Raw genomic sequence first — 14,870 nt, 5'->3', positions numbered from 1 at the left:
GGGAGAGGGAGAGGGAGAGGGAGAGGGAGAGGGAGGCTTGTCCTGTCTGTCACAGAAACATCCCTTTTACTAATAAAAGAAACCACCTCCGTCTATATAGTGAGCACCTTGGTCCCTGATAACTGCCTCCCTGTGTGGAGAGTAGGAATACACGCCCCAGCAGCCCACAAAGGACCCCGGGTGACTTGCCTTTATCCTTACTTAAGCACCAGCGCATCCTCCCAGGGTAGAAAATTAAGGACATGATGGATGAGTTGTCTCTGCCATTTAGCTGGCCTAATTTATACACTGCTGGTGAGAAAATGCTGCACTCGAGACAGAACAAGTGTGGAATAGTAAGGACCACTTATGAAGAATTAATGTGATCCCTGGGAACAAAAGGGAGAGTTATCCCGCTACCCGGGGAAAGGCGGGGATGGCTTTGCCATTGATGACACAAAAACCTGTTACTCTAGTCTTTGAGAAAGGTGTGAGGTCGGCCACACCTGACCGATTCAAAGTTATTCAAATACCCTCTCTGCAGGGGAGCGTGTCTTCCCACACCGCTTTGATTGTTTCTTTTGAATGAGTTGTTAGCTTTTCTTCTGAACAAAAGATTCAAAGCCTTTCCCACCTCAGGGAGTCTGGGTGTCAGGAATGAGGCTTGGAATGAGGTGACAAGCCCCCCCCCCCTCGGGTGCATGGCGATTAGGAAGTGAGTGTCTGAGGTCCCTAATCTATGGTGATCAGACTCTGAGAAGGAGAGAGACCAGAAGATCATATACGCTGCGGCCCGTATTTATGTTGGCTTGTTTTTAAGTTTAAGTGGCCACCCTTGTCTTCTCCATTTCCCAATCTAGACATTTGCCAGTGAGCTTTTGTTCACAGTCAGGATGGTGCCACCACCCTGCTGGTGACATTTTAAAGGTTAGGAACCACTCCCTTCCCTGCCTCTGCCTGGCCAACCCTGATCTTTGGTTGCTGTTGTTACCTTAGATCATGTCAACAGAGATGGATCCTGTGTGTTAGAGCACAGGACGCCCCCTACTGGTTCCTGAGCACATGACATCAGAAGTCTAGCTGCCAAGGGCAGTGCAGGAGGGAGCCAGACCACCGTGGATTTGTAGTCCAGAACCGATTCCCTTTAATTCATACCACTTTAAACAAGGCCTTGCTTGCAAGCAATTGACCCGGATTCAAGCAATACCCTCCCTGATTGGACTTAATAGCACAGAGCACTTCTCTAGTAAACTTGCTTCTCAAATCACCTTCTGTCTTTCTGGAGACCGATCAATGTCACGAGGGTGGGTGAATGTGCAGGCCAGTCACATGAGCTCCGATATCCCCAGGGTTTGCCAGACAGTCCATCATGGTTTGATAAATGAATGTGGGTGTAAAGAGTCCAGCCTCACTTTGAGGTTTTCATAAAAAAGCGAATGTCACACAAGAAGGCACCTTCCTTTGAGGATCTAGCATATTCAAAATCAACACATTGAAGACTCTTTAGGGTCTGAGGTTTGGGGGAGCAGCTACATCCTGCAGGCTCTGTAGCCTTGCAGAGAGATAAGTACCAGCCGAGAACCGTACATCCCTGTCTACGGCAAGTTTCAAGGTTGACAAAGCTCTGTGGCTTTTGTCACCGGAAATAATATTTTAATAACTTGTCTGAATGTCCTACAGAGCCCAGTGGCCCCATGATTTCTAACTAAAGGCCAGGGTGATAGATCAAGTCTATAAAGTGTTTTGTGTGCAAGTATGAGGATCTAAGTTCAACTCTCCCAGAAGCCACATGAGTAAATCCAATCACCCCCCCCCCAAACCTGGGCTCCCCAGTGTGCTTTTGTAATCTCAGTTCTGGGGAAACAGAGACAAGAGAGCAAAATGTAGAGCTGAGCAGCTACTGAAACTCTACCAAGAGTTAAGGACCATCTTGGGGACCCGGAGACAGTTCTATGTGCACAAGTACTAGCTGAGCAAGTCTGATGGGGGCAGATGGAGGCAAGTCTGATGGGGGCAGATGGCCCCATGGTGGGAGACTCTGGAACTTTATGAAGGCAGGGTTTAGGTCAGTTACTAGGGATAGAGCCTTTTAAGGAAATAGGCCAGCCCTGGTTCTGCTCTCACCCTTTGCTCCCTGTCTGTCATGATACGAGATGCTCTGGCCACAGGAATGCACCAAGAACCCGGCCATACATTCTTGGTCATGATGGACTCAAAGGGCTCTTTCTTCTTCTCACTTGGTTCCATCAGGCACTATGTCATATTGGCATGGAATTAACACACACAGCCTCACATGAGAACCTCCCTGGGGTTCTAGGTAAGCTAATCTATAAGGGGGGGCAGATCAATCATCAACCAGTACTAAAATATTTTGCATATCAGGGCCTGGAAACCAGGTTCCCCAAGTCCTTTTCTGCAGTTAATTATAGATGAGAGAGAAGAGTTTGACAGCTTGATAACTTGACACAAGTCAGCTCAGGGCAGATGCTGAGAGGGACCAACTTAAAATACCTTGTCATTGTGCACAGGGAACTACTTGCCACACAGAGTCAGGAATGGAGGGACTAAATGTTCCATTTTAGCCATGGGACTCAGGGCCCAGCGGGCAAAGCACTTGGGCCCTTGGTGTAAGAAGACAGGCCCAATAGCATCTCTTCCTGAAGGAGTGGGAGAAGGACTTAGGATAAGCTAGAGGTGGGGAGGCGTTAAAACAGACACAGCAACCATTAGTATTAATATGACTCTGACAAGCATGTAGCCCTGAGTTCCCAGAGACTCAGGTATCCGTTTCTGTGCCATAATACTCCTCCCCACCCCCCATACTCTAGTGGATTAAAACTAAAGCGACCATTTCATTCTCTTATGGTTTCAGTGAATCAGACATTCTAGAAAGGTGTGTCTTGGTTGGGGAATCTCCTCCTACCCGCCCAAGCCCCCTGTATGCTCAGATAAGGGGCTGAGGTCATGAGGGGGGAGCTAGTGGATGTCACCTTTCCCTTTATGAAGCTCAGGGTTCCTCCCTGGAGTCTGTCCATAGAGTCTGGCTGGACTCCCTCCCCACACGGCAGCCACAGAGTCATCAGCCTGCCCAGATGGGGGCTTTCTGTTCTTTTCTGGCCCAGGGACAGAAGTCATACAGTGTCACTTCTGTTGAGGAATATTAGCCAATCAGAAAGCTCACTTGGTTCCAATAGGAGGGGACTAGACACGGCCTCCCAATAAGGAGGGAGAAGAAAGGTGTGTGAGTTGGCAACAGGGATGGTGTATACTTCACAAAAACTCCATGGCCTTGAAATCACTATGAGGCTGAGGATGATGGATCTCGGATCTCCCAGCCTCCACCCTCCAAGTGCTGAGCTCATAGGCATGCGCCAGAATGCCCCGTTTATGTGTGCTGCATGCTAGGTGAGCTCTTTACCCACGGAGTCACACTCTCGAGCCTGTCGCTCCGAAGCAGGTGATGTTAACACTCCTGGTGCACAGGCGACAGTGTGATCACGTGCCAGGCTTCCCACACTGTGGGTTCCACAGGGGCCCAGGCCATGGGCCTTGCCTTCTGTCCCTAGTATCTCTGGAGAAGCATCCGATTTAATGAAAGGAAAATTAATTTTCCTTTACTGTGGCGAGACTTGACCAAAAGGTGAGCCACAGGGTTTGTACAGCACCAACCTTTGAGAAATCCCTGGGATCCCTTCTCAGATATCAGACATCAGTCGGAGATGCTGACTGGGCTGTGAAATATCACTCGGTGAGGTGGTACCCTTGGTGGGCCCATGCCAGGGTGTACCCATGCCAGGGTATACCCATGCCAGGGTGTACCCATGCCAGGGTGTACCCATGCCAGGGTGTACCCCTGAGAAATGACGCCATGCAACAGACTTGGTGTGAAAGGGGGTTACTTGGGGAAAGAGGGGGTGAGAAGTGAGGGCCTGGGGAAGGGATAGAGGCAGACAAGTGGACATGTAGATAGACAGAGAGGAGCAGAGCCATGGGGGTGGAAGAGAGGGAGCAGAGAACAGATAGAGGAGATGCTGGGAAGAGAGAGGGAGAGAGAGGGAGAGAGAGAGAGCGAGAGAGAGAGAGAGAGGGAGAGAGAGAGAGCAAGAGAGCGAGAGAGGGAGAGCAAGCGAGCGAGAGCGCAAGAGAGAGAGAGAGAGAGAGAGAGAGAGAGAGAGAGATGGGGGAGGAGAAAGAGAGAGCACAAGCTACTCAGGTTCTTCTATATGCAGCACACACCTGTTGCAACTGTACTGTGGCATGTGGCATTGGCAGGTCATGATGTAAGCAGTTGCTAGGTCCCTGAGAGCAGGCCAGGGGAAGCACCTGTCTATTAACAGACTGGCCCTCCAGAAACTGAACTCTTTCCTATCTTTCACTTCCCCACCAGGTCCCACACTCAGGTGTCTCTAGCAAATCCTCTTAAGGGATTTACTCCCTACAAATGACAGGGCACATCAAGAGGCCCCCAGCACCTAAGCCTTCCACACTGCGCCAAACATGACCAGCATCTAGGAAACTGATGGTCTAATGTGTGGTTCAAGTAGGAAGGAGAGAAGATTATAGCAAAAAAAAAAATTTTTTTTTTTTTTTACACAGTCTGTACATCCACACATGCACCTGTTTTGAAGGTCCATATGAGCCTGCTATCCACTTGGGAGTGGCAGGGGGTGGGGGTAGGGGTGGGGGTGGGACACACTTCTTTCTTGGGGAGCCCAGGATGTACCCACATACCACCGAGACAGAGCTTTTAATGTGGTTGTTTGCTGTCTCCGAGAGAGAGGACTTAGGGTGGGCAATTTCCCTCTGGAGAAGGGATTATCTTACTATATCATTCCCCAAGCTGCTATTTACAGTAAGCAGCCCTGAGCTCTCGCCTACTCCAGCATCCTTCAAAAAACAAATAACTTCCTACAGCTAACTCTAAGGCAGGCAATTGAGACCACTTAGATGAATGCTAATGGGCATTTTACTTACCATTTTCAATGATTTTTGCTTTCTGAAAAGCCCTTCTCGTTTATTACCTGCCTGATTTACATCATCCCCCCCCCAACCCCACAGAATCTAGTCCCTGAAGCTTCATGCTCTTGGGTTAAGAGAACAGGGGTGCCAGCTGCCGTTGCTGCTGCTGCTGCTGCAAGAAGGTGGGAGAACGACACCAGCTTCGTGCTGTATTCTATGGAGGCACCCGAACCTCAGAAGGTCTAGCCATAAGATCAACTGATAGCTGACCTGCCACTCAACAGGAGGAAGGGTGGGCAGGACCAAAGAGTATTCCCCATCCTTGGTACTGAGTGCCACCGCTATTAGCATATCTGTAAGGCTGCAGGTGGTTGGGGAAGAGGGAGCAGACATCAGATGCATTTCTGCTTCTTCTGGAAGTGAAGGGGGTGTCTGAACAATTGGTTCTGTTTAGAAAAAGAAAAATGATGGTGGCCCAGCCTTTTAAGCTTATTTTTCTCTAAGTCCCTGGCTTAGAAAGAGGAAGCAGTCTTGTTCCAGGATGACTTTTTGAGGCAGCCTCTCTACCTGGAAGTTATAGATAATCAACTTCCTGAAGCCAACGGGGGCTCTATCGTGGCGGGAGCCTGGCTGCTTTTGCAGACGGTTTACTAACTGTGGACCCATTTTCCTGTACAAAAGAGTCTTTTGTTGAACCCTCTGAGCTGTGGTTTTTCAAACAGCTAGCTGTTGAGTGTGTTGGTCCTTGCCTGTAATAGCAGTCCTCGGGAGGACAGAAGAAAAGTTTAAGGCCAGTGTGAGACCCACACAGTGAGTCCAGGCCAGTCTGGGCTATTTGACTAGATACTGGCTTTCAAAAAAAGGAAGGAAGGAAGGAAGGAAGGAAGGGAGGGAGGGACAGAGAGAGAGAGAGAGAGAGAGAGAGAGAGAGAGAGAGAGAGAGAGAGAGAGAGAGAGAGAGAGAGAGCGTGAGGGTGCGCAAATATACAAAGTATGGTAGATTTGATGTGACAATTGCTCTAGAGAAGCCTGTTGCTCTAACCACACATGGTGCCATGCATTCCCACCTGGGAGGCTCTGAAAGCCGAAAGGATACATTGTATCACTCTATTTAGGCAGAGGGAAAGAGGTATGTTTCCCTCTGCAACACTTCTAGAATGGGAACAGGTAAGTTCTGCCCACCTCCCAGCAGGACACCCGTGACTCTGGTGGCATCTGTCCATGGTTCTGAAGCTTCAAAGGCAGGCTTTCCTTGGGGCTGACCCCCTAGCTCTGCAGCTTAGGTGGTTTGCATGCCAGCTGCCATGGGACATACCTCCAATGCCTCTGTTTCCAAAGAGGGTTGTCATCCCTGAGGAAGGGGAAACCCAGCATGTCCCGTTTGTATTCTCTTGGGTTCTCGGGGTTGTTCTGGAACAAGTCCTGAACACCCACATCACCGGAACTTCTGTCTGCTTCTCAGCACTCTCTCAGTTGCCAGCCTCTTCCTTGAGCCTGATTCCATTCACTCTTGGGTACCAGGCTCTCCCTTCCCCAGTTCACTCATATTCATATTCCTATCCTATCTGTCTGTCTGTCTGCCTGCCTCTGTGTCTCCCTCTGTCTTTCTGTCTCTGTCTCTGTCTCTGTCTCTCTCTCTCTGTCTCTCTGCCTCTCTCTCTCTGTCAAGTATATGGCTTTCTGCTGCTAATGCCATCGAATTGGACCACAGCACAGTTTTTATATTTTATTATTTTTTAATAAAGGATTTCCTTCCTTTAAGATTTATTTTTTTAAAATTATATGTATATGTATTGCTGTGTGCAGGTATGTACCTCTCTGTGTGTCCAGGAGACCACAGAGGCCAGAAGAGAGAATCAGATCCCTTGGTGCTGGAGTTATAGGCAATTGTGAGCTGCCATGTGGATGCTGGGAAATGAACCATGGTCATCTGCAAAAGAAGCAAGCACATTCGACCACTAAGCCAGCTCTCCAGTCCTGGTTTTGATATTTTGATTGTATTTGTATCTCATTCCCTTTAGTTGTGCAACTGAGGCATTCCCTCCTCAGATCATTTGTACACGCCAAAGCTATTTTTGAAAGAAAACACTTTCAGTCACTTACTTAAACATTCCATTTGGGTTCCCCCTCCTTCTAAGCACCCTTATTCTTTCTCTACCTGCCTGAGTACGTGCCTTTGGTGGTGGAGGCTGTCAGAAAGATTTAGTGAGACAATGCTCACATTTTATCAAATGCCGAACTCCAGGGAATACACCAGGGCCTGTCCTGCACGTTGCAGAATGCTGAGAAATACACAGACTATTCCCGTGGTTCAAGTGTGGGCTTTTAAGGCACCAGGCTTGCTTGGGAGACAGCTTTTAACAGCAGTGCTCTAACAGCCAAGCCCTAAAAGGAAACTTTGAGTGCAGACGCAAGCTGCATTATGTCAGGGTGTTCGGCTGGGAACAGGTACATGGCTGGGTTGGATTCCTGCAGAGGGTGTCTGTGACCCAGAACAGACGCCAGCTGGATCAAGACCTCAGAGGGAGGGGGGGATTTATACCTTCCAGCAACTGAGCCCTGTTCATTTCAGGGAGTGCTCTCCTGTTCAAGAACTATCTTGTACCCCTGAAGAATGAGCTTATAAAAAGATGGTTCAGGGAGTGCTCAGGACAAAAGGCACTTTTCAGATGAAAATTCCACACTGGGAGTCCAGGGAGCCAGCTTCTTTCTTTCTTTCTTCTACCTGGAGGTCATTCTTCCAGGTCAGAGAGAGCCCTTGCCTAATTGATCCCTTGCCACTTGGACAGGACACCAAGGTCTGAACCATGGCTCAGAACTGGGAAGGGAGATGAAAGGGAAATGCAAGAATGCAGAAAGGGGCAGGAGAGTGAGTTCCGATTCAAGCCCACTGCTGTCTGCCCACACCCACACCCTTAGTCTTTCCGCCACAGCCATAGAGGCCTCTGCCTCACGCCTGGCTCACTTAAAGGGTCACATGGCTCTGATGGGGAAAGAGATGGTCCTGGTGTTAACTGCTGTGTTGGTCTTGCACTCTTAAGTATGAAATATTCTCTTATAGGCTGTTAGCGGAGTTTGCCTAAGAGTGGAGATGTTCAAGATGAAAAAAATAAATAAATAAATAAAAGGCTTTGGGGAGGGGGGGACGCATCTGTAAAGTAAAGAGAATATACTCAGATGTGTGTGTGTAGCCCAGATACAAGCCATCTTCCTGGGTCTGGGGAATTCTGGCAAATGGCTTCAAGTCCCTAAATCCTCCAGTTCTTTTGGGGGAGGTTTTGAGTTAGGGAGAGAGACCCGCTATGCTATCATTGTGAGTTTCCAGGAGCAAGCTTTCTCTCTCAACCCCCCCCACCCCCCCAGAGGCCACTTCCCTAGGGGAGGCAGTAGGGGGCTCTTTTGACTCTGAGTCTCAGGCTGGGCTAGCCAGAAGCAAACTCTGGGTTGGGGAGTCATTTGAAAGTAGTGAATTAAGAGGGAATTTTCTTTCCCTTGTTCTGGGAGAAAATAGAAAGAAAGAGAGAAGAAAATGGTGCCAACACAGGAGAAGGGTCCAGCGAGAGCTGTTTTCAAAATCCCAGCTTCCAGCCAGCTCATGTGGGGAGCTCACATCAGTGTCCTGAAATGTTTGGTGTTGTCCAAGTGTGACAGCAGAGCCGAGCTTTCGCACCACACCTGACCTCACAGGTAGGGCATCTGAGGAAGAAAAAGCCCCAGGCTTTTTTTCCAGTGATTGGCAAGAGTGGGCTAAAGGGACCCTTCAGCCTAGAACCATGCTCCAATGAAAGTGCCATAGGATGTGAAGGCAACCGGATTGCTGGGGACTAGATTGTCACACACACACACACACACACAGACACACACACACACCCCTCCGTCCCCCGCTCCATTCATATACTGAAGCCCCTACCCTGCTGTGGCTGTATTTGGAAACCAGACATTTATGGAAGTAATTAAGTCTAAAGGAGATCCTCGGAGGACCATAACTTGATGAAGAGTGGATGCGCTAAATCCAATTTTGACTTAGCATGAGCTGTCACGCTAGAGCCCTGTTGTTGATGACTGGACATGCAGAGAACATGGAAGGCACAGCATTGAGTAAGTCGCCACAGATATCCCTTCTTCTCTCGAACACCGCCAAACCTCATCATAAGCTGACCACAGGTGTGTGGCCTGTCACATGTCAGCGCTGGGTCCATCTTTGGGCTTGGCTTCCAGAGTCAATCTCCAGTCAGTTAGTCTGTCCGTCAGTCAGTCTGTCTGCCTGCCTGTCTGTCTGTCGCTGTCTCTTTGTTTCTCTCTGACTGTGTCTCTGTCTTTCTGTCTCTGCCCCTCCCTCTGTCACTTTGTCTCTTTCTATCTCTCTGTCTCTGTCTCTCTGTGTCTCTCTCTGTCTGTCTGTCTCTCTGTACACATGTCAGGGAACAATTTGTAGGGGATCCCTTCTCTTCTTTTACCATTGACTTCTGGGTATTAAACCCAGGTTGTCAGGCTTGGCAGCAAGCGCCTTTACCCATGATGCCATCATTGGATCCGTCTTGCTTTTCAAACACGAGTCTCTCACTGGCGTGGACTCCTCAGTCAGTCTAGGTAGGCTGACTGGCCGGGAAGCCTCAGGGGGCACTGGAATTATAAGAGCAGACCACCATGCCTGACTTCTTATATGAATTTGAGGGGAATGAACTCAGGCCCTCCGTGCGTACACTGTAAGCCCTCTCTGCTCATGGGCCCTCTCCTTAGCCCCAACAGCCCCAGCAAATCCTCTTTTATGAGCTGGAACTCCAGGATGTGAGCGAGCTCTAGAAATACAGCTGCAGCTTCCACAGCTCCAAACGGGCAGCTCTCCTAATTGCTGACACTCACGAGGGACATTTCGAGAGCCAAAGGCAAGGCGCAAAGCACTCTCAGTGTCTCCAACTGCCACCAGCCAGCATCCCACAGAGAGGCTCCTGCAGGCAGCCACAAATCACGAAGCTGGGGTGTGTGTGTGTGTGTGTGTGTGTGTGTGTGTGTGTGTGCAGTCTGTGCCAACAGAATCCATAGATAATTGGCTGAGTTTGTCCTTGAAGCAAGAATACTTGGTACACATGTCCTGATAAGTAAGGGCTGTCTGCTTCTGCCAGGTTGGCTAGGGAGGCCAGTTCCCATGACCAGGGCAGCTTCAGACATGGGAGAGCTATTCCTGTCCATCTTCCTCAGGGATCTCGGGAGCATAGACCCCTGCCTCAGATGTCCCCTTCTAGCATTTCAGGGACTGTAAGTGTGCTGCAGGCTCTTCTCAGAAGGAAGTTCCATGCAAATCTCTGTGAATGGTGTTTATGCTACCAAGCAGGGCGAGCAGCTCTGTGGTAAAGTGGAGCTGGGCTGGGGTGGGGTTCTTGGGAGGGTTTATCCTGGATGGCTTAGTGGGGGGGGGTCTGATAACATCATAATGTGCCTGGAGGTCAAGGTAGGAGGCAGTAGACTTGGAGATCTGCTCATAGAACAGAAACTATGACAGCTCAGAAAAGAGATGACTGGCTGAGGCTGGCTCTGTGGGTGTGGGTCAGCCACAGTCTAGGAAACAGGATTGCAGGTTCCCAAAGCCAAGGTGAGGGATTCTCCAGGGAGCTCTTCTGCTATCTGTGTCGATTCCCAGGGAAGTCACTTGTATTCTGAACTCGAGAACTTTCAGGTGATCAACTTAAGGCATTTCAAGTGACTTTTAAGTGACTTTTTCAGGTGACATTTTTCCAGCCATAAGAAACAAAGACCCAAAACAACGTAGAGGCAGAATGGGTCACAGAGGCCATACCTCCCCATGTCCTAGAAAGCTGGTCCACAAGCCACTCTCATGAGGCGTTTTCTCAATTACAGTTCTCTCTTCTCAGATGACCCTGCCCCATGGCTTGCATCAAGTTGACGAAAGGTCAAACGAGGACAAGCTCAATGAGCAGAGATGAGGACCCTTCCCTGCACGCCCCCCTGCCCCCAACATGATGCCTTAGACCCTGAACTGCATTGATTGGATGCCTGTCTTGAGACTTGAAGCAGACTCTTCTTGTAGGGTGTGCAGACACTCAAGAGGCTATAAGGATGCACTGCCGGGACTGGGAGGTGACTCAGTTGATAATATAGCCCAAGAGTCTAGGTCTGATCCCCTGGTGGAACCATGTGGGGAATAAGGGTGGGTGTGGTGGCATGTGCTTGCCATCTTATAATGGGGATAAGAAGACAGAAGAATCTGCGGATCACTGTCCAGTCAGCTATTTCAGCTATTTGACCAGTGAGAAGCACTGTCTTAAATAAGGTGGATGGTACTTGAGGAACAAGAGCCAAGGTCATCTTCTGGCTACACACACACACACACACACACACACACACACACACACACACACACACACCATATACATATTTCATTGTCTTAAGGTCTAAGTCCTGTGCTGATTTGCTGTACAGTGATAGACAAATCCAATGCTTTGTGCGATCTGCCAGGGGCTGGCTCAAGAGCACCACACGCTCTGGGTACTTGAGATCGGGTGTGATTCTGACTCAGCGGCCCCTACCCAGCACAGAATGGAGAGCCTCCCAGGGCCTCCCGAGTGTCCAAGCAAGGGATGGGTGTGACAGGGGACACATTATCAGTGTTGCCCAGATGATCAAGCTCCCCTGCAGCAGGTGGCTGATTCACGGTGTGTGCCAGGCCCTGATGTATAAACACGGTCCCTGCAGCTGAGTGACAACTGTCGTGAGGTCCTGGCCCTCACAGTCTGGGAGGGGTGTTTGAGCACACTGATGATACTGGCTCTTCCATAACAAGGGTTCTGAAGGGGGGCAAATCACTTAGGGAAACTGAGAGCAAGCAGGCCTAGCCAGGTTCCCTCCACCCCATATACCTGCTTGTGACCACCCAGAGTCAGGCTGGTGGCAGTACACTTGTCCAAAATTTAAAAAAAAAAAAAAAAATGAAGCTATCCTGAAAAATGGCGCATAGCATTCTGTCCAAGCCGTTCTGAGAGGGGCTGGAGAGATGGTTCCATTGGTCCAAGCACTGTCTGTTCTTGCAGAGGACATGACAGTCACTTGATGACACGCAACCACCTGTAACTACAGTCCCAGGGGATCGGACGCCCTTTTCTGGCCTCTGTTGGTACCAGGTACAGATGTGAAACACCCCTTTCACATAATTTTAAAAAACTAATCATTGAAAACAAGATCCCTCTGAAGAACCAAACTGGGAAAAACAGGTACACTCTCTGTACTCTTCCAGGGGCACAGCAGCCTCCAGCCAGGGTTCCCAGAAGCCCCCCAAAACACACAGGGCTGACTGCGTGTCTCTTCAGAGTTTTCTACAAATGTCTCATCATCTCCCTTACGTGGATTCTCAGGCTGGGTCTGACACAAAGGACTGTTTACATGTGCAAGTTCACTATCTGTTAATCAACAAGCCTGCCTTCATTTACTTAAATGTCTATAGTGATTTTATTTTACACAAAGCCAATTGGAAAGACTTCATGTGTCTTCTGACTTCCCAGGCACACATTTCTTTCTTGTCATTCCCCCAACCCTTATCTCCAGGTCAAAGACAGAGACACTGAGATGTGCTCAACGATTCTTCCAGGGGTCACGAGCCACCATGGGGATGGCTGGGGCAGAAACCAGGAGCTATTCAGCAGGACAGCTGTTGGGTTTTAAAGGAGCGTCCTACAGAGAGTTCCATGGGTCTAAGAATAGAGTGCCCATAAACAAAAGTGGAGACGTTTTCTGTAATGGCTGTATCAGGAAATCTGGTAGAATCCTTGTAAGCATTAGGATGAAACAGTTGTTTTCTAGAAGTACTTTGACCTCAAAGAAATCATTGTAGAAAAAGGGTTGTTTTCTGTTACCCTATAGTTGTCTTTCTGGAAGAGCTTTGCAGCCTGTGCATGACTTTGATCACAAGACAGCCCTGGCACCCCAGGAACATCTTGCATTATTGAATACTGAAAACTGTCGAAAGCAAGGGCTCAAGTTGTAGAGGTGTGGTGTTTTCCTTCAGGAAACAGATAGATTAGACCAGGGGCTTTGGCATGAGGAATTTGATTTATCCCCCCAGAAAAAAACAAACAACTTTTGTGTAACAATCACTAACTATGCTTTTGGCTGGCTGCTCAACACCCAGTCCACAGAGGCTGGCTCTCCCTGATGCCAGCCAGGTGTTAACTCATTCTTGAGTGACCCTCTTTTTTTTTTTGATCAACCCTCGAGACTCAGAACACTGACAAACGACAACATTTTAATGGTCAATTAAGACATGTCCCATAACGGAACCTTTTTTTCTCTCAATCTAAGATTCTTTAGGAAAACATACTGAAAGAACAGGTCTAGAGAGCCTAGACAAGGGAACACACTTCTAATGGAAAAACAAACCAAACCAAAACAGACTGCAAATGCTGTGTGTACAAGGAAATATCATAAAGCACTCCATTCATATGTATGATTGACACCCACCGTTCAAAAATTAGAACTCCGACAGTGGAGATGGCAGCTGTACTGAAGTCAGATCCACCTACCTGTGGACAACTCTCAGGAACCTGTCAACCTTTGTGGCTGTGTTTTACTGACCTAAGCAAAGTCCGAACATGTCAGAGAAACAGCTGGGGTGCCAAATTTAGAAAGGGTTTCAATGTTTAATAAGGGAATTCTATGTCACTCAGGTTGGCAAAACAATTCTTTTCTTAAGCGATGGCATGCAAGCCAGCACTGGGAAACCAAGCTGTTCCAGTGAGGACACACACAAGTCGGTTTGATTGTCTCTTAAGGAATTACTTGAGCCCATACTAAACGCTATCAGGATACTGATGTGAGAACCAACTTCCTTACACACTCAAGACCGTTTGCATCAAGTATACAATGTATTCTGAGCATAGTCCCCTCACCCCAACATCCTCCCCTTTCTGTCCTTTCCATTCCCTACAGGTGAGCAGAAAGCCATTCTTCTAGCTACATCTTTCATAACGATTAAAATTCTTCTACCAGCAATCACAGAGATGGCATCAAACATAGGCGCATGATGAGACCGAGGGTTTATTGTGTTGGGCAATTATTGTCAACTTGACACAAACCAGAGTCACCTGGGAAGAAGAAAGTTCAGTTGAGAGATTGCTTCCTTTAGACTGGCTACCTGTGGGGGCATTTTCTTGACTGATGACTAATTTGGGAGATCCCAGTCTATTATGGGTGGTACTACGACTGGGCAAGGTGGCCCTGGATGCTATAAGAAGCAAGCTGAGCAAGCTTGGGGAGCAAGCCAGTAAGCAGCATCCCTCCATGGCCTCTGCATCAGCTCCGGCCTCCAGGTTCCTGCCCTGTCTGAGTTCCTGCCCTGACTTCCCTCACTGATGGACTGTAACTGGTAGGCCAGAAACCTTCTCCTTTCTCAGTTTGGCTTTGGTCATGGTCTTTATCACGGCAACAGCAGCCCAAGCTAGAAAAGCCATTTCCATTTTTCTGTTTTCCATGGGCAGTAGAGAGAAGGAAGCTCACTGGCTGGCGCTATTTAGGAGAATCAAATCTGGAAACAACCTTGGCTCTTTAAAAAATCACAGCATGCTGACTTGCACTAAGTTAAAGGCTTGTGGTGAAGTATGATGTAGCTGTCATCACTGTTTTAAAGAAGTACTTAAAGTCAAAATGAAATGTTTCCTATGCAGGTGAAAACAAAAACCACCTTAAAAACTCCCAGTGGATATTAGGATCCCAAACCTCTGAGATAATTAACTTACTATGGATTGCCTGTGTGTGGAGATTATGTATATGAGACCCTGGAAGGAGATGAGCCTACCGAGCCTACCTCTTAGCAGCTGCTAGCAGGATGCCTTCAAGTGACTTGAATTTTGTTTTCCGAAACAGTTAAGTGTAGTGTTCTTCATAGCCATCAAACCACTCTCTTGAGGGGGTAATCCACAGTGTCT

General features: G+C 48.5%; 1 protein-coding gene across 1 annotated transcript in view; it reads right to left on the bottom strand.

The window, feature by feature from the left end:
• Nucleotides 1–14,870, bottom strand: part of Tmem132c (transmembrane protein 132C) — a 307,579-nt gene that overhangs the window by 82,011 nt on the left and 210,698 nt on the right. The gene's annotated exons all lie outside the window — the stretch shown is intronic.

This window comes from Mus pahari, chromosome 23 (assembly GCF_900095145.1).
Source record: "Mus pahari chromosome 23, PAHARI_EIJ_v1.1, whole genome shotgun sequence".
Lineage (NCBI taxonomy): Eukaryota > Metazoa > Chordata > Mammalia > Rodentia > Muridae > Mus > Mus pahari.
This window is presented reverse-complemented; position numbering and strand designations above follow the sequence as displayed.